Source organism: Triturus cristatus, chromosome 3_2 (assembly GCF_964204655.1).
Source record: "Triturus cristatus chromosome 3_2, aTriCri1.1, whole genome shotgun sequence".
NCBI lineage: Eukaryota > Metazoa > Chordata > Amphibia > Caudata > Salamandridae > Triturus > Triturus cristatus.
Genome location: NC_140584.1, coordinates 50,790,351 through 50,814,644, shown reverse-complemented (window position 1 = coordinate 50,814,644; position 24,294 = coordinate 50,790,351).

Here is a 24,294-nt window from a genome sequence, read left to right as displayed (position 1 = left end):
CTTCTTCTTACCAGCTATACACATCACTTTACTTTTGGTAATATTAATCTTCATGTAATGCTCACCAGCGAAGGCCTGTAGAGCCTGTAGCCGATTTGCAAGACCAATTGGAGTCAAGTCAAGAATCAGAACATCATCGGCATACATCAGGCAGGATATTGGGGTCCCTCCTATCATCGGGGCAATCCCCTCACTGGCAGACACGGCAGCAGGGAGGTCAGCCGTATATAAGGAGAACAAAAGGGGTGCCAATAAGCAGCCTTGTTTAAGGCCATTGCGAGATGGTATTTTGGCCGAAAGCCCCCTTTCGCCCCCCATTAAGACCCTGCACCAGGTCTCAGTGTGCAGAGCCCGCACCAGTTCCAACAGGGGGGTAGGGACACCAAGCGTCGCCAGTTTTCTCCACAGCGTTCCACGATCTACTTTATCGAACGCTGTGGAGAAATCAATGAAGGCGGCATATACCACTCCTCCTCTCACCTGGACATATTTATCTGTGATCACCTGAAGGGCGGTCAGGTTATCTAGCGTACCATGCTCCCTTCGGAAACCAGTCTGTTCAAACGGCAAAATATTGCCGTCCTCGACCCAATCAGAAAGAGATCTAAGGAGACATTTCGCAAAGACCTTTCCGATGGAGTCGAGGAGTGCAATCAGGCGGTAATTACTAGGGCTATCCCTTATACCCTTTTTAAAGATAGGGACCAAAATACTTCCTCTCCAGGACGCAGGAACAAATTTGGAGAGATGGCACGCCTTAAACAAGGGGTACAAAATTTTGCTCCAACTTAAGGGATCTTGTTTGAGGACCGTCATAGGAAGCTCATCCGGTCCCATGGCCCCAGAGGGCCGCATATTTTTTATAGCCGTCTCGATTTCCTTCTCTGAGGGAAGGAAAACCAGGTCTTCAGGGGCAGCATATATGGAATTATCAATACCTGTGGTCCCGTTCCCTGCATAGAGCTCTCGGATATGAGAGGACCATACCTCTTCTGGTATAGGAATGGGGGTGGGGGTATGGCGCGTACCGCATCCCTTCCCAATTATTGCCCAAAAGTCTTTAATATTACCATGTACAGCAGATTCCCTTAGTTTAATCCAGACTTCATCCTCCCTTTCCTTTTTAATTTTTTGCTTGAGTCTGCTTCTCTTTCTTTTTAACCTGGCAATTTCTTTCCCACGTTCCAGAACCCTTTCTAAATACTGTTCGCGAACTAGTTTATTTATTTCCCTATTCAGGGTACGCAATGTATTGGGGACTACCTCTCCTTTCCTAGGGGGAACAGTTTTTTTTGCGTACAATAAAATCTTTCGCATAAATTCTTCAAAATAAACAAATTCGCTACCATTCCACTCGTTTATTACCATTAGGGTATAGGCCAATAGGTCCTGCACCCCATTAATGGCGGCAACGTTCCAGAAGCACCTTCCAGAAGAGGCATGGAAGGTAGCCTCGTTGCCATTAAGCGACCAAGACGCCGTATTCAAAGAATTTAAAGACATTGTTAAAAACAATATACTATGATCGCTGAGTGACGTAGGTATAATCTTTAGGTCCAGAATATGGGGAAACAGGCCATAGTCTGCTATAGCATAGTCCAAAATTGACGACCCAAAGGGGGATTTATGAGTATAATTAGCGGGGACGTCAGATGGAAATCTTCCATTTAAAATAATACCATCCCCAATCGCTAATTCTTTTAACAAAATCTTCCCTCTTTTATTTGTCACCAAGTTCTCAGGGAAAAGCGTCTGGGGAATAAAGTGAACCTCTTCCTTAACTTTATTCCTGAAGAGTTTCAGACTAGCATTTGAAATTTTGCAATTTAAATCACCTACAAGCAAAATTACAGGGGAAGATGGGGAATTTTTTATCTGTTCAATATATCGGAGAACCTGCTGCAAACTATCATTAAAACGCTCCTCAGGGGGTATATACACATTAAAAATTACCATAGGATATTTTTCACCATTATGGAACAGATTTTCTAGAGTTATTGTGTGGAAAAGTCTACTAGGATCAATATAATGGGAGAATCTCCATTGCACTTTATTTGACAATAAGCAGGCAATCCCCCCCCTGGCATGCCCTTTCTTAGAGGGCGCAGCTGGTACTTCCAGGACATAAAAATCTTTTGATGGAGTTAGCATATCAATGCACCATGTTTCCTGAATGCACAATACATCCGCACCCAGAGAAGATAAAAAAGCAAGTTTCTCTGGGCAACTGTGGAATCCAGCCGCATTCCAGGAAATTATTTTTAATGCGGTGTTAAAGATGGTGAAACAATTTGGGGTTATCCTTTGTTTTTGTTGATAATGCACTATGGAGCCAATTCCACCGGTTATTATCATCTATGAGTGAAGAGTTCTCAGTTAGTGGAAGTGGCTTCACGTGCGAAACTGAGCGTTTTCCCCTAGAAACCCAAATTTTTAGGTCTCTAAGGGGAGAGGTTACCCCGTTTTGCTCACCACCCCCAAACCCCTGGTTACATAAAAGATTTGGCTTGCCTGGGTTGGAGATAGGGAGAATGTCAATGCCTAGGCGCTGAAAATTTTCAGCTTGTTCTAGTATCAAGTTTGTTATAATAGGCGAATACAATTTCACCCGTATACTCAATACCCTACTTCCACCCAACAGAGACACCAGTTCTATGTCTCTAGATTGAATATGGTAGAGACTTTCAACCTCACTAAAACGTTTGAGAAGCCAAGCTCTATTTAACAAAAGGTCAGTATCAAATAAAGGTACAAAATCTAATACACGTACGTCCACCGGGGCCTTAGTGATATTTACAGATCGGGCCGGAGGACAGTAATTTTCCGACTCTAGTGTTACAGCAAAGGGGGGGGGCCAAAGGGTTAAGAGCCCCAGATGGATAAGAAATTGGCACTCCTAATGCGCTCCGTGAAGGAGAGCATGGGGGAGAGCCCCCTACTTGCGGTATGGCTTCCTGAGTAAACAGACTACGTTGTTCGTTTTCCCCCTCTACAGAGGTTAAACTAGTTAAGTTCAAATCAATGTCCACCTTTAAGGAAGTAGAAGAGGGCTCCACATTGATTTCATCATTCTCCCTTGCCGCTGAAATATTTTGGAAAATAATCCTCCGCTGCTTTTTCTTTCTGTATTTTCGAATTGGTTTCCTCTTGTTACCTTTATTAATTTTTTGTTTACCATTTTTTCCCCTTTCTTCTTTTACCTCCAGTTTATCGTCCAGGGATTCTTTTCCGCACTCAGGCACAAAAATAGGAAACAACTCCTGGACCACTTTAGGGCCAGGCAAAGGTTTATCCTCCTCCTCTATCTCCAGAACTGTGTTTTTGATGCAGTTGGGAGCTGCAGTAAGAGGCATATCCTTGTGAGGTTCCAGAGTAGGCGATTCAACCTTCCTATCCAGTTCCCCTCTAGTATATCCGGTTTTCCCCTCGGACAAGTAATGCTCAGACTTGGGGGGAGAGGCCTTCCTCATATCAGGCGATTTCTGCAGCAATGTCTTTAAAATTTGAGTGACTGATTCAAGAATACAGTCCGAGCTGCCTACAAATTTCCCCAAAAGCAGTAAGATTGAGGCGAGGAGTTGTTCCATAGCGATCATGAACTCAGAGATCGGCTTTTCTCGTACTTCCGCAGTGCAGCTATTATCCAAGAGATTAAGGTCAGGGCTCCTGGAAATATTTAACAAGTCGGATATTTCATGGCCATTTAACGAAGGGGTGCTACTATACAACAGTAACCCCGATGGGGTGGCACCCGCTGAAGCTTGAAACTGCTCCAAAGACTCCACTTTAGCTGGGCTTACGTAGCGTCCCCAAAGTTCCAGGTCATTAGATAGTGCAGATAAGTCACCCCCCGGCCTATCATTCATAGGTGACTGAGGGATCGGTGGTATATGCACTGGATCACCTACGGTCATCATTTTCCCCTCTGTGGAGTCCCGTAAGGGAGACCCCCCTACCATTGATTGTGGGGCCCCATGCTGTACCAGAGGCGGTTGGGGGTCTATGATGGCTGGTGAATGAAATTCCAGAGCTTTAGTATCTGATCTTTCTGGCGTGACAAGTTTGGATTTTTTTTGACCAGCTAGATCCCAAAGTTCAGGTAGTTGGCATTGACCTTTCAACGGTGGGTTATTCACTGATTTGTTTCTTGTGCGGGTGGTAGTTATTTTTCGGCCAGGTTTTTCTCCCACTACCCTTCCTGAGCGTAGGGTTTTAGACATTTTCCACACTATTTTCCACAGTAATAGACTTAATCAAAAAAATGTAAATAAGTAAAACTGGTAAGAAATCTGGAGTGACGTCAGTCCCTGACCGGCCAAGTAAGTCCGAGATACAGTATAGCTATGACAGTACACAAATCATTCACAAACCTACGAAAGCGGACACAAGTTCAATGTGGCAGTAAGAAAATGTAAATGACCGGGCCCAGCCCAGCCTACCTCGGTCACAGAGGGCCACAGAGGGCCCGGCGTCGCCCGCGCGCGTCCCGCGATGCGCGGTCTTCCAGCGATAATGAAGGCAGGTGAGGGGGGCGTGGCGGCGAGATGTAGCTGGCCAGTAATCAGTTCTCAATTCTCAGAGGGGTGCCCTGGGCCCAGACCGCCCCCACCTCGTCCTCACTCGCGTTAGCTGTTATGTGGAGTGATGCACTGTGGGTATAGTAGTCCTCCCGGTGGGTGCACGTCGAGGTGACTTCCTGCAATGTGGTCACTTGTTCATCGCATCAACACTGCAACGTTTTCCGCTAGGGAGGTTAGTTTGGTTTGTATTTGTGCCCCGCCGCTATCACTCTATGTGCCACTCCTCCTCGGCTCCGCGGTAGCTGTCTCCTCTTGCTCTCCTCCTCCCTTCTGTTTTCGTGTTTGACCAAACGGGTCCAAGCGAGGTCCGGGCAGCTCTTCCACAACCGCGACCCTCGCAGGTTTTTCCTCCGCTCTACCCCGCCGCTCCTCTGCTCACCTCGTGTCGCTCCTCTCGGTTGCAGGGAGACCGGGAGTTGACAGTAACGGCAACGGCAACGGCAGCGGTGGTGGCAGGGAATCGCACCGCACAGGCACCAGCGGTAAGGCAGTCCGCTGGCTCGTCGACTCCGCAGCAATGTCTGCTTGGGTTGTTAGTTGTGGCGCCTACCACCGAGCACAGTGCGCCGTGCTATGTGCTGTCGTCCGTGTGGAGGGGCAGCTGCCGATGGAGTCCAATTGGATGGTGCCTTAGGAACTCTGGGGCCACACTGCGCTGCCGCTGCCCGCCTCCTGTTGCTGCAGCTCACAAGTGAACGAGGCAGGACAAATGGGTGGTTTGGCCGGTCTGGCCAGGCAGGGCAGCCTAGCCTAATTAGACTAGTTAGGAGAAGCAGCACTCGACAGCGGCCCCCTCAGCTGACTCGTCCGACTCGTGGCCAGCACACTACTCTCTGTACTCCGGCAGCGTCGTGGGACCCCCGGTTCACTGGCACCGGCGGGAGAATCAGCGGGAGTCAGCGGGAGACTCAGCAAGGGAAAGAGCCGATCGGGGCCGAACAGTTTCAGCGTCCTCCTGCTCGCGTCCTCCCGCTCCGCTCTGCGCCGCAGCTTGTGCAAAAACGTGGCTTCTGGATTCAGCAACATCAACAAAGAGCTGATGCAGGGGAACCTTAACTTTTGCTACCTGATTTAATGCATAATAGTCATAGAAGTTGTTCTCCTTTTCATGTTGCATTGAGTAAATCTCTTTAGGAGATTTGGATTTCTTTTGTTCCCGCTGTATTTTTATATTCTTATGCTGTGATTCATATATGTCTAACTATTTTTCAATCTGTAATACATTTTGCCCAACCTTCATTTGGTTGTCGCCCTGAGTTATTGTATAGCCAGGTCGAGTTACACTGTATCTTAAAGTGATTTATAAAATGTTCTTCCATTTACACTTTCATGCTGCTAAAAAGAACCATGGAAGGATTGAAATCGGAGGAAAACTGAACGAACGGGCCCAGACCATTTCATTGGCATTCTATGAGCACCGGCATCACACAACACATTTTCCTCTCATCTCCATGAACCAAGGAGATGCACACACTAATACAGAATCAGCATCTTACCTTTGAACGCATTACTCCTAAGGGAGTCACTCATGGACACAGCTGGTGCCCCCGAAAATCACTATTCCATTGTGACACACAAAAAGTCCAATGTGTATTCTTCCCTTAACCACACTGCACCGTGGACTACACAAAATGGCGCAATTTATACCCTACAACCACACAACATCACTGGTTGCTAAATTTTGGAGCAACATGTATAGTAAATAAATTATAATGTACCACTGGTGAAAATTCACTGGTATAAGTATATAGTTTGCCTTGTGACAGAAACCCATTAAATGTAACATTCAATCATAATAGTATTGTGAACAAAGTGCAAACCATAGATGCCTCGCATCAACACTGGTATCCTCAAAAATGTATACTGACTGCTTGCTACTGCTACTCCATTTAACCCAAACAGATTCACATTTTCATTGGGGTCATAAATCCTTTCACCATCCCTTCGCCACAAGCACACCGTCAAACAATATTGTGGAAAATGGAAAAAGGCGTGTTGGCCCAAGAACAGTGATTTTCTAACGATCAATTACCCGTCTAAGATGGATTGCTTTTCACAGTTCACTGGCTGCGTCTCACACATTCGCTCTAATCAATGACGGAGCCGCGGCACTGCACAAGTTTACTTGTTTTTGTTTTAATTAATTGAATAAACTCTGCTCTGGGCCCTTTGTCGCCGTTAACCTTCAGAGCAGCCGGCTGGCAGTGAAAGGACACAGAGCCCAGTAACGGGGAGGCCCGAGTGTGGGCTGTTTCCGTCCACAATCCGCACTGAGTGTGAGCGATAACACAGGCTGGATCTCACATGAACATTGCACACGAGCTTCGCTCTGTGCTCTAGGCATGCCATCGGGGTCTGTGTCCCGAATTTACCAATGGGCATACGGTATGGATCTGCATTTTAGGAAAGCCAGAAGGTTGCTAATCTTGAGGGTCGTACCAGATCAGTGTCCTAAGAACACAAGAGAGATTCTATGTATTTAGCATGCAATGGGAGGGGGGAGTTCTTTATGATGCCAAATCCTGTCAATGCCCTCCGCACTAAGGAGAAGGGCTGTACCCTGCCTGGACACACCAGAGGGGTTCTGTGTCCTGAGCACCTTAGTGATCTGCCTTGAACAATTCAAAGGGGTTTTTGTGTCTCAAGGATGTCACAGCCTATATATGGAGCACACCAGTTGAGGAATGTGTCTTGAGCACACCAGAATAGGGCATAAGCTCTCTGGAGACTGTGCAACAGCATTATCAGAGGGGGTCTCTGGGGGGGCGTGGCTTGACAAAGATAGAGTATAGGACCCGGACCCCTCCAGGTTGGCACCCGGACCCGCCCCATCCAAACACATAAATCAATACTTGACGATCAGAACTGTGGGTAAAAGAGGCCATGTTTATTAGAAACCATCACACAAACATGACAATATATAAATAGGCTGTCCGGAATTCGGTTTAAACCGAATCTAACCGACACTACCCTACCGGATGAAAATCAGCGCACTCGGTTTAAACCGAGTGTCACTGATTTTCATTGCTGTTGCCAGGCGCACCACCCATTGGACTCAAAGCCCCCCCCCCCCCGTCGCACATACAGCCGCAACCGGGCACTCCACAGGTCTTTAAAAGACCATTTGCAAGTTAATGAGGCCTCGCTGTTATTTCACCCCTTAGAGCCCCTGCAGCTCCCACCGACGGTGCCCGCCTCCGGGGGAGGGGTCCCTCCGTGCGGTGGAGCAGAAGCGCCTGGAGCGTGGGAGGAGGGGCACGGGCAGAGAGAGGGGGCGCGTGGGGCACCAGCCTCCCCCAAACAAGCTCTGCAATGCGTATGGATGGAAGGCAGGCGCCTAGAGGCGGGCAGTGCGCATAGATGGAAGGCGCCTAGAGGCGAGCGGCCATCCTCCAATTGACAGACGACGCATCCCGGGCTCCAGCAGTCCAGATCCGTGGTGTGGGCGCTCCTGGGTCACTTCGGGGGCAGGCGGTGGAGAGCAGGCGCATCCTGACCGGAGCAGCAGGGAAGAGAGTAAAGCCCTGCCGTTGCCCTCGCTGGGTGCTGCCTGCCTTGCCCGGTCTTCTGCTCCTGCCTGCTGCCCTCCTTGCCTACTGCAGCTGCCCTCCCTGCAGCAGCTGCCTGCCGTTGCAGACTCGAACCGGTTCCCCAGCTTCGAGATCGGCCACTCTAGTCCTTAGGCCACATCCTCTCCCCTCGCTTCAGCTGCTCTGGTCCACTCACTCTCATCTTAGCATTGCTACCCCTAGCCCTTGGTGGATGTGAGGACCCTTGAAAAAGTATAATAACAAAGCCATGCCTGCAACACAGCATACAACACTGACACTCTGCATGGATAAAATATGTGTTGCAAGTCTGTTTTGAAAGCAATGATCTGCTGATCTGTTTACATCATATGCACTCTGTAATCTACTTGCTACACGTTGTTTGCAGCAGGCATATTAATCCTCTGCACTAACTTCACCTAAGTCAAAACCTCAACTTTACAAAACACTGAGCTCTCTCCAGGAAGATAATTAATCACACGAGTTTTCTTGACATTTATGTGAAGTCTGGTAATTGCCGGCGGAAAGAAACGATGCAGCAGGTTCAAAAGCTTAATAAACTTTCAAACACGGTGCCCCCAGGAAGCCAGCACCCGGTTCGGTGGCACCGGTCGCACTGCCCTAAAGCCGGCCCTGAGGTCCTGCCTCTGGCTCCATTTAAGGCCCCGGCATGGTCAGGTGGCTCGTCATCAATAAATAGGGCAGACGTGCTTTAAAATCTATAATAATGTTGCCCACGTTCAAGGCCTTGAGAAAGCGTGGGGCCTGGGGACCAATGACCTCCTGCCCCCCCCTCCCCCCACCATCTGGCCGGCCCGCAGGTTACCAATGGCGACGTTGTGGTGTGCCAGTGAGAAGTGCTTGGAACTACCTGCAGTGTAACGTGCTAATTCTTCCAGCAATAGTCAGAATGGCGATGCAGGAGGTCTAGAAGAGGTGAAAAAACAACTAAGCCTCATTAACAAGCGAATGGTCTGTGAAGTACTGGGAGCGGGGGCGGGGGGCGGCGGCTGTGTGTGTGCCTGAAGCTAATTCAGCCCGGGCTGACGGGGGAGAGGGGGGGGGTGTATGCACTGACCGCAACCTGCCAGGCCAGTTCAAACTCTTGCATCCCTCTCTTTCTCTGCCTGCCATTGCGCTCCATGCTTCTGAAAGGCGATAAAAAAACACGTGAAGTTGCTTTCAAATGTCCGATCCTGCAGCAGCACACTTCCAAAGTCCATACATGACAGAAACCCGATTGAAGGCCCCATTCTCCCGATTTTTTTTTTTTTTTTTTTAAATCTCCCACTTTGCTTTTCTGAAATGCTGCCATGTATGTTATTGTACCCTGCAGATGGGAAACCTATGACGTAGCATCAGTGCGGGCCTCTGGTGTGGTCATCAGAGCTCCAAGTGAGGCTGCCAGGGCTGGGCTCTGGATGAAGCCTGCATAACCCATGGAAGGCCCCGGGTGATGCTTCAGTAGTTTGCGCAACAAAAAGGGACCCCATGTTTCTAGCAGCACTGACAAGTGTGTGTGTGGGTGGGTGGAGCGGCACCCTGCTCCTCAGGCCGCCAGAATGGTATTTACAACTATGGCTTAAAAGATTCAGCCCCCCCCCGAAATTTTTTCTTACCCACCCCCCCTGAAATTTGGCTCTAGTTGCGCCTCTGCTATGCAAAGGTAGACTTAACTATAGCTACAGAGGCGCAAGCGTGCACCAGCATGCAAAACATTACCAAGAGCAACACAAATGTATGACAAATACCTACCAGAGGTGTTCCTTGCAGATATCGAACATATTTCAGAGTTACTCCAGGGTGATGTAAAGATCTCTGTTACCCTTGATGAAACCCCAGAGATGCGTGGCGACCCAGCAGTGGCAGTGCTAATCACATTTTGTGATGCAAAAAATGGATGGTACAGACGTACCATCATGGCAAATCTAGATGTACTGGAAACATGCAACGCAGTGTCACTTGGAATGCTGCTGCAGAGAGTGCTTACCAAGTTTAACAAAGATTGGAGTGATATTGTTTGTATTTGCAGCGATTCCGCTACGTATATGAAAATGTTGTGTGATGACCTGTCAAAAGCAATACCTGAGCTCAAGTGTTTCCCTGTAAGAGATCCATGCCACTTGCTAGATGGTATGCTGAAAGCAGCTCTACAATCTTCTGAGCTAATGAAGAATGCTATTGATTTTGTAGTCCATTCAGGTGCACTGTTTCGGTATGCGCGGGAACTAAAACGCAAATATTTCTCATTTTGTGTTTTGTGTGGCAGCAAAGAAAAAGTAATCCCAACTGTGTCATTTAGTCGGTGGTTCTCAGTCCTAGAGGCCGTGAATGCAATTTTATCTATGTGGCGACCGTTTACTGATTCTTTGCTTAGTGATGATGCAAAGGTAAAGAAATGTGAGGATCTACAGGTGCATATTGATAGCGATGTAAAAAAAAGTACATTGTACTGCATTCTTAGATTCCTACAAGAAAATATGACTGCTGTAGTGGATATAATCAAAAAACTAGAGTCAGAAAACACCCTGGTCTACCAAGTGTTCAGCATAATTGGTGTAGATGTCAAACATCTCCTCAAGAGTAGGCTGGGCGACACTTTTAGTGACTTTGGCACTGCAACATGTTCCCTGTTAGAATGCTAGCCACTTGGTAAGCAAAGAAGTGTTGAGGACCAATTCAGGAAATCTTATTTCACAATGCATGAGAAATGGCTAGCTATGATGCATAGAAATGTCCCTTCACCAACCATGGCGTTTGAAGCCAATGAAGCCTCACTTTGGTACTCTGCGCAAGTGTTAGATCCCTTCCGTAAAGGGGAATTTTCTCCAGATTTTGCGAAGTACAGCTTCATTTTTGACCGCTTTAACACCTCGGAGGGCATATGCACCCAGTTCAACGCATATGTCGCAGAACCTGGCCCAGAGAATGTCAACCTTGAGGTGCACCAATACTGGCATGGAAAGCTACGTCAGTGGCCAGAGTTGGCAAATTGTGTACTGTCTGTTTTGGCGTTGCCAGTCTCAAGTGCCAATGTCGAGAGGGCCTTTTCCCAAATAAAAGTGTACATGGGTAGGAAAGAGAGAGCGCGAATGACCAAAGATTCACTGAAAAAATATTGTATGGTGTACTACAATAAATTCGACTTGTAAAGATGTATTTTAACCTCATATACACTGTACATAGACTGTCTATATTCCATGCACCAATTAAGAAAGCAAACAATAATAAAAGCAAAGCGTCCCATAAACACCGGTAAAACACCGTTTCAGTTGGTTTTTTTTGGGGCGAAAATGAGTAAACACTGAAAAGCACTGTTTTTTTGAGGTTTTGAAATCACTGGAAAACACTGAAAAAACACCACCAGAATTCACCAAAAATAGAAACTGAAAACAGGAAAGCCTATATATAAATCATACAATTTGATGCGATATGGATTTATCAAATTCAATCGCTAAGCAATATGTACATTTAAATTGACCCTAACATCATAATCCATCAGTAAGTCGGACAGAACTCAATTTATATACATGAAGAATGTTGTCTATTGCTCCAGCAATAAGGGGCCTTCTGGCTCGTGTCCCCCAACTAACTGAGAACCACGCAAGGCGCAACCCACCTGTGTCAGTGAGAGGTGAGCCCCTGCCATCTGGTCCTTGTCTGCCACCTGAGGGGCCCACCCCTCCACCACCAGGGTTGCCCATCGGGGCTCGCAGGGAATAACCAGGGGCGGATGCCCCATGCCCTAGTTCGTAAACTGGCGCCCCTGCCCCCAGCCGGTGTCTCCATTCTCTCTGGGGTGAGTTTACCGTCTCTCCCCCTCAGTGCTGGCCTAGGGAGTATGCAGGAGGACTTCCCTTAACAATGTAAAGGCAATTTATGTGGCCTCCTTACCGCCACTCTCTATTCCACATCCATCCAACACCTCCCCAATCTCTACCTCTAGGGACGGGTGGGTGGGAGATTCACAGAGACCCCTGCATACCTGGGCCGGCACCGTAAGGAAGAGAGGGTGAGGACCAGGGCAAGTTGCCCTAAATAGGTCCAAGCCCACTCCTCCCTCTCGTTGTTGCCGGCTACGGCCGGAAGTGACGTCACAGCGTTGCCCCAGAAGTGATTCCTGCTGTAGTCATGCCCAGTCCATCGATGAAGCCCACAAAGGGGGCGTGACCGGGTTCCCGGGGGGCCGCGTCCTAATGGCTCGCTTCATTATATTTCGCGCTTTTCCAGAAGGCTCGGAAGGCGCTCCCGGCGGTGAGTCCCTATCCAGTATCATCCAGAGTGCCTTGAAGGACCCTGAGGGTCACTGCACAAGCGATAGACCCCTGGGAGCAAGGGGCGATCCAATTGAGGGGATATTGTGATCAGAATAGCAACAGGAGCTGCTTACGGTGACTGATGAGTGCGGCTGGTTGCTGAAACAAAATGTCAACCGGGGCAGCTGACTGAGAGCTCCAATGTACTGCTGCGGAGGTAACCCGGTGGCGGGTGTGAGCGAAGCCAGAGCCCACTCCTGGGGGGCCCCTGCAGAAGCGAATAGCGGAAGGAAGGAGGAGGTTCGGGATCAGGCTGGAGCTGGCAGACTGAAGCAGGCACGGAGGCTGCAGCTCGTGCCTCGGCCGCACTCGATGCAGCTTATTAGAAGAGGATCGGAAGCTCCGGCTGGCCCACTCGGCGCACAGCCGGACCTTGAGAAACCCAGCGCGTTGCGGAGATTAAACAACAAAGCAGGAGGTGGGCTGGAGTCCACCCCAACTGCCGGCAGGTATTCGCCTAGGAAAGAAGAATTGCTGAAGCGGACCACAAGTCTGCTGAATATATGGGAACCGGTGGCAGCGAGGAGATAGAGACCTCCTGGGCTGGCAGCTTCCACATGGAGGACGCGAGGGAGCAAGACGAGCCACACACAACTGCTGAGATCCAACAGCTGCAGGCACATTGGAGGGGCAGAGGAAGAGGCCCAGGGAGCTGCACACCCGCCTTACAGAGGGGACAGCATCAGAACTCCTTGGGAGAAGGAAAATCAGTGAAGCAGAACCCCCTGAAAGAACACAGCTGCCAGAACTAGAAAGAAACCTTTCTCTCAGGAGAGGAGCAGAGGGCCTGCGCAGGGATAAGAAGACTGGACATTATAAGCCAGGAACCAGACATATAAATGGAGGTTACTGAACTATGGCTGAATAGCTACACCCATGCCTGGCATATCTGTAAAACCTGACCTTGCTGAAAGGACTCTGGACTGGTAGAGATCAAACAGTGCAGTTAGCTATAAACCTCGCATGTGCTGACACCCGTCCGGGACAGGCGAAGAATTGAGATCGCGATTTAAGGGCACAGGGCCTGACAAGGGGAAGAGGAAGTTGTAACAGTGAAGCGACCATGAGAAGAGATCCGCCATGGGGAAGACTACCAGGAGGAAGGATCCGGAACTACAGGACCAGGACCCCGACAATGCAGAAGGGCCAGAGGCACGATGTAAAGGGCAGGTGAACCGGAGGGTGCCCCCCTGGCCCAATGCTGCAGGATGTACTCAAGACCATAAAGACCTCCAGGCTGGCAGTGGAAACCAAAATAGACACTCTAAGAGAAGACTTTAGGCTCCTCAGGGCGGTCCATAGATGCCTGGCGTTGCAGGTTACAACTAATGAGAGCGACAGCAGTGACATGAGGCCGATGATAGCCACCACAATATTCAAACTAGCAGACATGGAAAAACGGGTACTCAGCTTAGAGCGGAGGACGCCGAAAATAGAGCGCGCCACAACAATCTGAGAATCATGGGCCTTTCGAAAAAAATTTAAGGCAACGTTATGGTGGCATACCTAGAAGGATGGATCCGAGAAAATGTCATTGAGGAGGACTTCTCCCTCTATTTTGCTTGGAACGAGCCCACAGGGTACCAACGAGACCGCCCCGGCGGGAGGTCCCCCACGACCGGTTGTAGCACGCCTCTTGTTCTATAATGATCAGGACTATGTTCTCCGCCTAGCCAGATTGAAAGACCGCATGGTGGTGGACAATAGCACAGTCAAACTTTTTCCAGACTTTTCCCGGGAAGTTAAAAAACAACGGGCATCTTTTCTGGCAGCGAAACAGAAACTGCGCCAGATGGGGACCCAATACTCAATGATATTTCCGGCTAAGCTGAGAGTTGCGACCACAACAGGGGTGCGGTTCTTTGCTACGCCACAAGAGGTTTGGGACTGTATGAATCACCAAGCGCCCACCGAGCTAGAACGGCTTCCATAGGAAAGACGGGAGAGGATATCCGATCGACAACAGAGGAGAAAAGGGAATACTCGGAGGGCCCCTACAGAAGCAGAAACCCAGCGAGAAAGGGACAGAGCAGTGGCGGCAATTGCATCCCTGAGTGCTTCAGAGGCCGGAGACTCATCCTCACTGACAAGCGAGGAGAGTAGAGATTCTGACTCGGACCATGGCTCCAACCTATGGGGGGGCCTCAGCCTGGAGCCCCTTGAGATAACCCTGAAGATGGCAGACAGCATCATTTGAACTGTACCCGGGAAGCAGGTATCAGAGAGGGGGTGAGAGCGGAGGTCGGGCTGATGGAGACGATTAGAATTGTTAAATGTGGTAACTGCAGGGACCATACATCAACCCCTGAGAGGGCTGAAATTGGTGGAGACCAAAGAGATTATTGCGGAGGTGACACCCATAGAGGGATGGGGGCTCGGCCGGGCAAGATCTGGACTCATGGATATTACCATGACCTGGAATATGAGGGGAATGCACACAATGACGAAGTGACATAAAGATTTCTCCTATCTGAACAGGAGAGGGGTTCATATAGCCCTACTACAGGAAACACATATTCTGGCTCCTAAGGGAGACGAATTACAATGCAGATGGCGGGGACCGGCATATCCCACCTCATTCTCGGCGTTCGCTAGAGGGGTGCTGATTTTGATATGGGCGGGGGTCCCCTTCCAACACGCAGGAAACTAGGCCGGCCCGAGGGTCGATACTTAGTGTTTACTGGGAAATTGGATGGCCAGGATGTGACAATAATCAACCTATACGCCCTAACTCGGACCAAAGCGCATTCCTAGCCAACATGTCGGCACGCTGGCGCCCTACCTGATGCACTCTACAATCTTGGGTGGAGACTTCAATTGTGCAGCGGACCCGTCACTGGACCGCTGTTATCTGCAGCTTGGGATGCACCAGCCATCAGGACAGCGAGGGTCTTTACAGAGTGGCAAACCAGACGGGTGTTGGTTGATACATGGAGACACACACACCCGTCGACTAGGGACTATTCCCATTTTTCGCATGTATACGGTCTGCATGTTCGGCTAGACACCTTCTTGTGTTCCACTGATATATATGCCTCGGTACAAGTGGTGGAATATTTGACACGTACAATATCAGATTATAATCCTGTCCTGATGCGACTAAAATGGGGGTCGGGCCGACAGCCCATTCCCATTTGGCGGGTTAAACCGGAAGCCCTGGAAGATCAAGTCTTCCTCGAGGATACTAGAGGCCACATAGTACAATACTTTTGATGAAACCAAATACTACCTCATCCAGATTGACAGAGTGAGACGTCCTTAATGCGGTGAATCAGGGACAGTGCATGGCTACCTCCATTGGAGTGCTTTGCACACTGGTGGAAGACGTGGAGAACGAGGATCGGATACTACACGATCTAGAGAAATGGAGGCCTGAGCATCTGGAGATGCTGGATGCAAAAGAGAACTTAGCAGCATTAGAGGAACGACTGCGCTGTTATGACTACAAAAGATAAATGGAATGGACACATGCAGAAAGGGATAGAACGGGATCCTTATTGGCCTGGCTGGCCAACCCGACCCGTAGAGGTAGCTCTATAGTGAAAATAACAGATCACAATGGGTGTCACCTATATAGGCAGGAGGAGAAAAATGTTAGGTTAATGGAGTACTATGTGTCTCTTTACAAAAGCATGGGAAGACGAGAGGAGAGGGCATCGACAGACTTTCTTGCTATGCTCCTCCTTTCCACCTTAACAGAAGAAGATGTTGATATTTTAGGAGCGGACATTACTGAGCAGGAAGTGCGGAGGGACATTAAAGAGCCAGCCAGAGGTAAAACTCCAGGAACAGATGGGCTCCCTGCCAAATTCTATGCTGCCTATATGGAGGAGCTCGCCCCAAGACTGGTAGAGGTATATGAAGCGGCAAGAGAGGAGAGAGTGCTTCCAAGCACTACAAAAGAAGTGCTTGTAATACCACTGCTTAAACCAGGTAAATCACCTCTAAACTACATGGCCTATAGGCCATTATCTATGCTTAATTTGGACTTTAAAATATTAAGCAAAATCCTCGCAACAAGGCTCCTCCCATTTATGGCTATGCTAGTCCACCCGGATCAAGCAGGGTTTATTCCGGGTAGAAACACAGCCCACAACATTAGACGATTGCTGTCTATAGTGGAGACTAGTGTCCAGGGGCATGGAGATGGAGCTGTCTTTGCCATATAGATATAGAGAAGGCTTTTGATAATCTTGAGTGGGGATATTTATTTGGAGTCTTGGAACAAATGTGACTGGGGTAAGGCTTCCTACATAGGGTACAGTTGCTATATACAGAGCCCCTGGCCAGAGTGCGAACAGGCCGTACTATCTCTGAGCAATATAAAGTGGAGAGTGGGACATGCCAGGGGTAACCTCTCTCCCCCCTACTGATCGCACTAGCTATGGAGCCATTGGCTTGCCTTGCCCGGTAGGGAGGACGATACCAGGGCCTGCAGATAGGAGGGCATATCCATCATATTGCACTATATGCAGAAGACCTGCTCCTGTTCTTGAGTGATCTGGGAGAGGAATTGAAAGGAGATAGGGAAAAGATGACAGAGTTCGCTGTGTTGTCGGGAGTTAAGGTAAATTGGCAGAAGTCTCGACACTTCCCATTAGTGGGGGGCCAGGACCCCCCAGAGGGACTGAGAGAACTCGTGTGGGAATCCAATCAGACCTCCAGAATGGGATCGATGGGCCTGATTCACAGAACTAACTTACAACAGAATCCTAAACTTACTACCATTTTGGTATTCACAGAAGGCACTTACTCATTTTGGTATTCACAGAATGCACTTACTCATGTTGGTATTCATAGAATGCGCTTACTCATTTTGGTATTCACAGAATGCACTTACTCATCCTAACTTTACGTCCGCACTCGGGCCGTAGATTCCGGCCCAGTAGCGGAGATTCCAGGCCGGTGGTGGAATTTCCGCCTTCGGTCTGGAATTTCTGCCTCCGGACAGAAAACTCCAACTCCAGGCCGGAAATTCCACCTCCGGGCCGGAAAAACACCATTTTGGCCATTTGAGCATTTTCAATAGCATACCATCCCCCACCATGCTCCAGCTGAAGTCAATTAAGACTAACTGCAAGACCAGCACCACATGAAAGCAGCACACAATCAAGGACCAGGTTTAGCCACAGAGAGTTCCTGTTTGCTTTGCTGTTCATCACTACTGCAAAATGTACAAACTGAGGAGGAAGAAAAACTTCACAACTGAGGAGACCACCATGATTGTGGAGTCCATTGTTGAGGCACCACAAACGCCTGCATGGTCTCCCACCTTACTGCACCATTGGCACACAGAAGGAAGCTCTCTGGCAGCAGTTAGCCACTGCTGTCACAGCACTGGGGGAGGATGTGCGCACAGTCCCTGAAATAAAGAGGAAGTGGCAGGATGAAAAGCAGAGTGCGAAGGAGAAGTACTCCAGGATTGAGTTGAACAGGAGTCTCCATGCCCTACACTCGGGAACCCACCTACGTCTCACCCCACTTTAGGAGGATATCCTCACTACAATACACCCACACCTGATCCATGGGCTGCCTGTGAGTGATGTCCGCAACGTGGTACCAGGTAAATGGGATGACAAGATCAAGTATACAAAATGAATGTCTGTATCGCACTGCCATTGTGAGTAAGGAAGTTGTCCAAAGTTCATATTCAAATATAGTCAGTCAGAGGCTCATGTGTTTCCCTCTGTATGTTGCACCACAAAGTCCCAGAATCCCTTGTATTAGAAATGGCAAATCCCTTTCATACTAGTAAATACAAAGGCCCAGTACTGATGCCGTATATACCTAACACTGTTAAGTAGCAATTGTAAAAGTGCCCCTTCCACTTATCCAGACGCGGCTGGGTCAATCAAGAACGTAAGGGGTTGGGGGTGTGGTGCAGAGGCAAATCAACAGACAACGGAATAGGGAAAATAACTAGAAAATATCCTAAAAACAACTCACCTTGGGCCTGCCAAAATAACAAAACAGAAGGTGAGAGAATCCTTATTTCAAAATATTTAATTCCCATACCCCATTGTTTAATTCCCACCCTGCCACGCCATTACAACACCAACACCCCACTGCTCCTACCTGCACCGGCCGTGGCAGTACTTCACAATACTGTTAGCATGCAGAAGATATGAGGAAATGTCTGACAAGTTCCACATGTACATTTTCCATGTGTTGATTTTTCTCTCTTCTCACCCATTGACACATTCAGCCAGAGTACAGACAACTACAGTAGCAGAGGTCCCTGCATCTTCTGGGAGGAAACATAATCCAGAGAAATGCAGACCACCCTCACTAACTGGTAAGTCAAACTTGTCAGGAGATGATCAAAATGCATACATAGGCAGCAAACAACAGATAGAGATACATAGTGTCTGCATCTCAAAGGTAACTGGAGAGGAAAAACTAGCCTTACAACTATTGGGATTCTCAAAGGACATTTACCTTTAGCAAATTATATCTGTGAATAGCGAAAGACAAAATATAACATATCTAGGCTCATCATATTGTGTTTTCTGAATATTACATGTATACCACCAACAGTTCCAGGACTGGGAACTCGAATGTGGAACCGAGTGCCATAGCAAGTCTAAATGTATCCACCTCTAGATTGCAATTATTTTTGTAGACTAAATCAAAAAATCCAATGATAACAAATATGACGATGAAAAAGAAGTGAAATTCAAATATCAGGATTGAGAATGCTTCCACTGTCCAACTTAGAATGTTTCTTTTCCATACATGAATTTGTCCAGTCCAATCAGCTGGTCATAGATGCCATAATTGTATGGTATGTCTTTTGGTCCATTAACAAAACATGATAGTGGACCTTACTTCAGGAAGTGTTGTTGTGTCAATTTGATAGACGTTGCCACTAGGCAGTGGGTCCATAATAAGTTGAATGTGGGATCACTCATGATAATTTGTGGTAGACACTTCTGCAACGGTAGGGCCCACACTGCTTGTGCTCATCCTTTGTACCTCAAATTGAGTGCATCACATGTGGCGGCTGAAATGTAAAGTTGCAAACACACTTATCATTGTAGGTCCAATGATGTCCTCCCAGAGTCCAAGACACACATTGACTTCTGCTACAAGGTTGGCTGTGACATCTGGTCAGGGACCAACACTGGGCAGGTGCGGGCCATGGTAAGTAAACCCAGGAACAATGAACCTGAATGCCCATGCCCATGCCCATGAATGTGCCTTTAATCTCCGCTGTATGTTGTAAGTTTTTCACATAACTGTTGTCCTGGATCACAATCTGCCTACATATGGCATTGAACCATATACCAGATCACACCATGGTGGCTAGTGAAAGGATGTCACAAAACATATGACAAGTGAGTGTAGAATGGACATAAAAAAAGTATATAGTGTCACATGAAATGTACTAGACACAACTGGATCGTAATTCAATGATATGAAAACTCCCTAGCAGAATTCCAAAGGACAAAACAATTTGAAATTGGTGTGTATGATGCTCGCGCTGATGCCAGTTCTGTACATTTGTGATGGATGTATAGGTTGCCAAGGTGATTCTTCAGGAAGTCACATTTCAAAATCTCTTTGCTGAAAGGCCCAAACCAAATCCAGTGTAGGCGTCAACCATCAAAAATTCACAACGTACCCACAATGTGGGATCCTAGTCAAATGTTGCACTCTGCTTGCCTCCTCTTGTACTGTATCCACCTATATAAGTGAGTGTATGATATATGAGGTAAGGATGTCTGCGGTACAATACATCATCCATTGTCAGCTTAGTTCTACCATGATATAGGAAATGGATAATGAGAACAGAGGACACTCCAAGGATGGACATAACAAATGTGTGATCTCTCAATCCAAAATGAGCTTTGTGACTCCATTGGTAGGGAAGCACAAACAATACACAAAAGGTACCTGACTATTGCACATCGCACATATGAACTCTGCAATGCAATGTTTGAACTGTTGTGTAAATGTGAAACTGATCAGCCTGTGGATGTACCCTCCTTTCAACTTGTCAACAGACAACATCATACTCATGAGACATATTAGTCTTAACAGTGAAGGTGTAAGCAATTTAATGCGGTGGCATCCTAATCATTTATCCCCTTCCTTCCTATATCAATTACCTTCTCATATACGTTTGTCTATTGATGTGCCATCTCATTAATGTCAATGCTGTGGGGAGGTAAAGCTGACAATTGCTGCATGTGAGCAGGGGCCCATATGTAAATTCCATGAGGTAAACATGCTGCATATTGTCCAGGAAGATCCTATCAATGGTCATTGTGTATGACATATACATGTTAGCTCATATCTACCATCTGGTTACTGAAATATGGATATGTATGTCTCATCACAGCTGCTGACAGGGTGACACCAGTGCATTGTATAACACCATCCCGGGGAATGCATGACATCCTGGCTGCAGCAGTGAAAACCCCTCACACATGTACATCAGGCAAATGTGGTGTGAAGTGTTTCCCTATCAAAACCATGACGAACATCAAAATCCCCTTCTGCATAGAACCTGCAGTTGTTGTTGACAAAGTTTCATACATATCATAAGTGTCACATGTGCCTGTTTGTAAATTGGTAATGCAGATGATTGACATTGGTGTCACTTCCCTGCTGCTGGATCGGGGACTGCTTTGTCTACAAAACCTGTGAGGGGCATGGTTCAGCAGTTGACATCAGGGGGGATCGCAAAAGGACACAAAGCTGTGGATAGAGTTGGTAAGTTTGCTTTTTCAGTGTACATCTCCGTATCACCCCTTAGTGCTATTGTGTGAGCTGCCACTTGTAGGGGTACCCAAACCAGGTCACATGTGCGTCATCTGTTGATGCAAAGTGCAGTAGAACCAACCCTTGTGTTGCATGACATCTCATACTAGGTCAATTACTTAATCTATTGCAACCTCTGTGTTCCAGGTGATGATGACGATGAGGAGGATGGACCTTTCACCAGTGTTGGACGACGGGCAATCAGAGGTGGAAATCCACTGCTCCTCCAGGCAGTGATGTCAGCTGCAAGTACTGCGCAAGATGAGGAGGAGGATGAAGTACCTGAGGAGGATGAAGGATCAGTTGATAGTGACTGTCTGGTCATCCCCTCAGAGGATGAAGAATCTGAAGCCAAGGACAGTCATTTTCCCACATCCCCCACATTTAGTAAGGCCTCACATCCTCTGCCCAGCAAAGTGCGTCAGCCTCCTCCAATGAAAAAGATTGCCTGTCCACAGCATAGAGATAACCAGCCACAGTTCACCCACACCCCAACACAGACCTCACTCCCTCACAGCCCTCACATCCAGGACAGGCATGGTGGTTCCCCTACACACTTCTCCCCATACAGTGTATCCCAGGCATTCTCTTCACCATCTGAGAGCAGTACCAACCCTGTTGTGGTGCAGGTATCCCCTGGGCACCATTCTCCTGTCCACAGGCTTCCACATGCCAACCCCCCCTGCTGTTGGACCTGGTGGTCTCCTCCATGGCTGACCGCTGCAGAGAGGACCTGCACATGGCCGTGGTGGCCAGTGGGAGCAGGACTTCTTCAAACAGCAGACAGATGTGAGACAGGACATTCGTGCCATAGGGGCCACCCTGTCAGACATGTCTGAGGCCCTGCGCCAATTCCCTCAGGTGGAGAACAGACAGACCCATGTTTTGGATAGGTTGGATAGACCTTAGCAAGACATGTCCAAGAATATCAGAGATATGATATCTTTCCAAAAGGAAAAGAGTTTAGGACACCATGCCTTTGCCATGAAGATGATGGACGGTATGAAAGTGATTCAAAGTCTCCCTTCACGGTCAACGCAGGAAGGGGAGCTATCACATCTGCCTGCAGCACATCAAACCTCACACACCTGTACCATAAACTGCACAGCACCACAGCAAGGGTACACACCCACCACCGCCCCCATCCAGGCACTCCCCCACCTGCACATCCACCACCACCCCCTGAACAGGCACTACCACCACCTGCACAACAACCCCCTGTCCATGCACATACACCAATTGTACAGACACAATCCACCCCTGCACATGAACTTCACCCTGTACAGGCACATGCACGAGACCAACCTGCACCTCGGCGTCAACCCAGACTTAATCCCTCACTGCCATCATCACCTCCGAAATTGCGAAGTCACAAGCACGATCCCCATTGATCACATCCCAGTAACTTTTTGACCAGTGTGAATATGTGTAAATAAAATAAAAATCTGTCCCCAAGTCAAAACTCTGTTGCGTATTATGTCCTGATAGGCTAATGTTCACCAAGTTAGTTGGCATAGAGATGTGAGGATGTATGTGTGTGTGGGACACATGTACAAGTCATTGCAGCAAGCCCTCATCTGCAGAGCAGATGACTACCAAAATACCTGTGCATATTTTGTACAAGACATTCACAATGAAGTCAAACAAGATAGAGAAAGTGTGAATCAAAATAAGTTTTTATGTAAAAAATATGTGGGGTTAGAAAAACAAAAACAGTCAGTTTGGAAGGGAGAAAGGAAAACAAATGATGTCCTTACTGCAGAAGGAGAAGGGAACTTGGATTGGGGTGGGGCAACCTAAATATAACACGTCAGGGAGCGTCAGGGAAACCAGTCTATTTACAAGGGGAAAAGTAAATCATTGTCCACATAGAAAAATCTGCCCAACTGTTCAAGGGTCCTTCTGATCATCCTCTAGGACCACAATGTCCAGATTCTCTGAGTCCCATGCATGCTCCTGGCTGGCCGGTGCATGAACAGGCACCACACGAGGCAGGACACACGAGGAATAGGGGGAAAGAGTGTGGGGCAACTGACAGGGAAAGACATTGACGGTGGTGTGGGAGGAACGTTGGGATACAACAGACAACATGGCTGCACTCAGGGAATTGAAACTGCCAGTGAGGGTGGTCAGAGCTTGTGCAATTTCCTCTCTCATCATGCGCGCCTCTAGACACAATTGCAGCAAGATGCGAGAGGATATGTCTGGCTAACCCTCACATGCCCACATCAAGTCATCTGGTACAGCCACAGACGGAACAACACAGGGAGGGTTTTGGGTCGCACATGGGGGGTGTGGTGCCTCAAGTTCAGAGCCATTGTTGGTGTCGACCTGGCAGCTACGATGAGGGGGACAGATTGCAGGGGATGCAGCTGGAGGCCCTGTTGTAATGGGGTAATGGGGGCCTCTGGAGTTAAGGAGGGGCTGATGGCAGGCCCAGTTTGCGTAGTGACCTGCCCCGGGAACACCTCGGCAAAACTCACAGGTGAATTGTCCGAGGGAGAGTGACTCTCTATCCCCCCTGGTCAGAGGTGTCCAGTTCATCACCCCCCCTTCAATGTCCTCAGCCTCCACCCGGTCCATAGCACCAGAGCGGTCTTCCTGGTCAGTCTGGGTGGGCGCAATCCCCATGCCTCCTGATGTTGAGGGTTCTGCCTCATCGTCCTCTCCCCCAATACTGCAAAGAGGTTGTAGCTGCCGGCACACCACAGATGTCCTGCTCCAAACCCGGTCCTCTTGGCCAGCTGCGTCCACTGAAATGTGAGACAAATCATTATGTAGTTAGTGTACACGTCAGGACAAGAAACATATCAAGATGAGCCAAGGTCAGACTTTGTTCTCCTATGATCACACTATAGAGTTGTCAGTGTTTATGAGCTTAAATTATGTGTATGTTCACTGTCATCTCCTGATCTGAGTCTGACATGGACATCTCACAAGATTATTGGTGGTTTGCACGTCTGTACTGCCAACCCTCAACTATGGCATTCCTGTGACCTGTTTGTCCTGTGTGCTACATGGGCAGGTTCCACAACCCAGTCCTCAAAAGGATATCAGAGAGAGTCCAGATGAAATTGGAAAGGG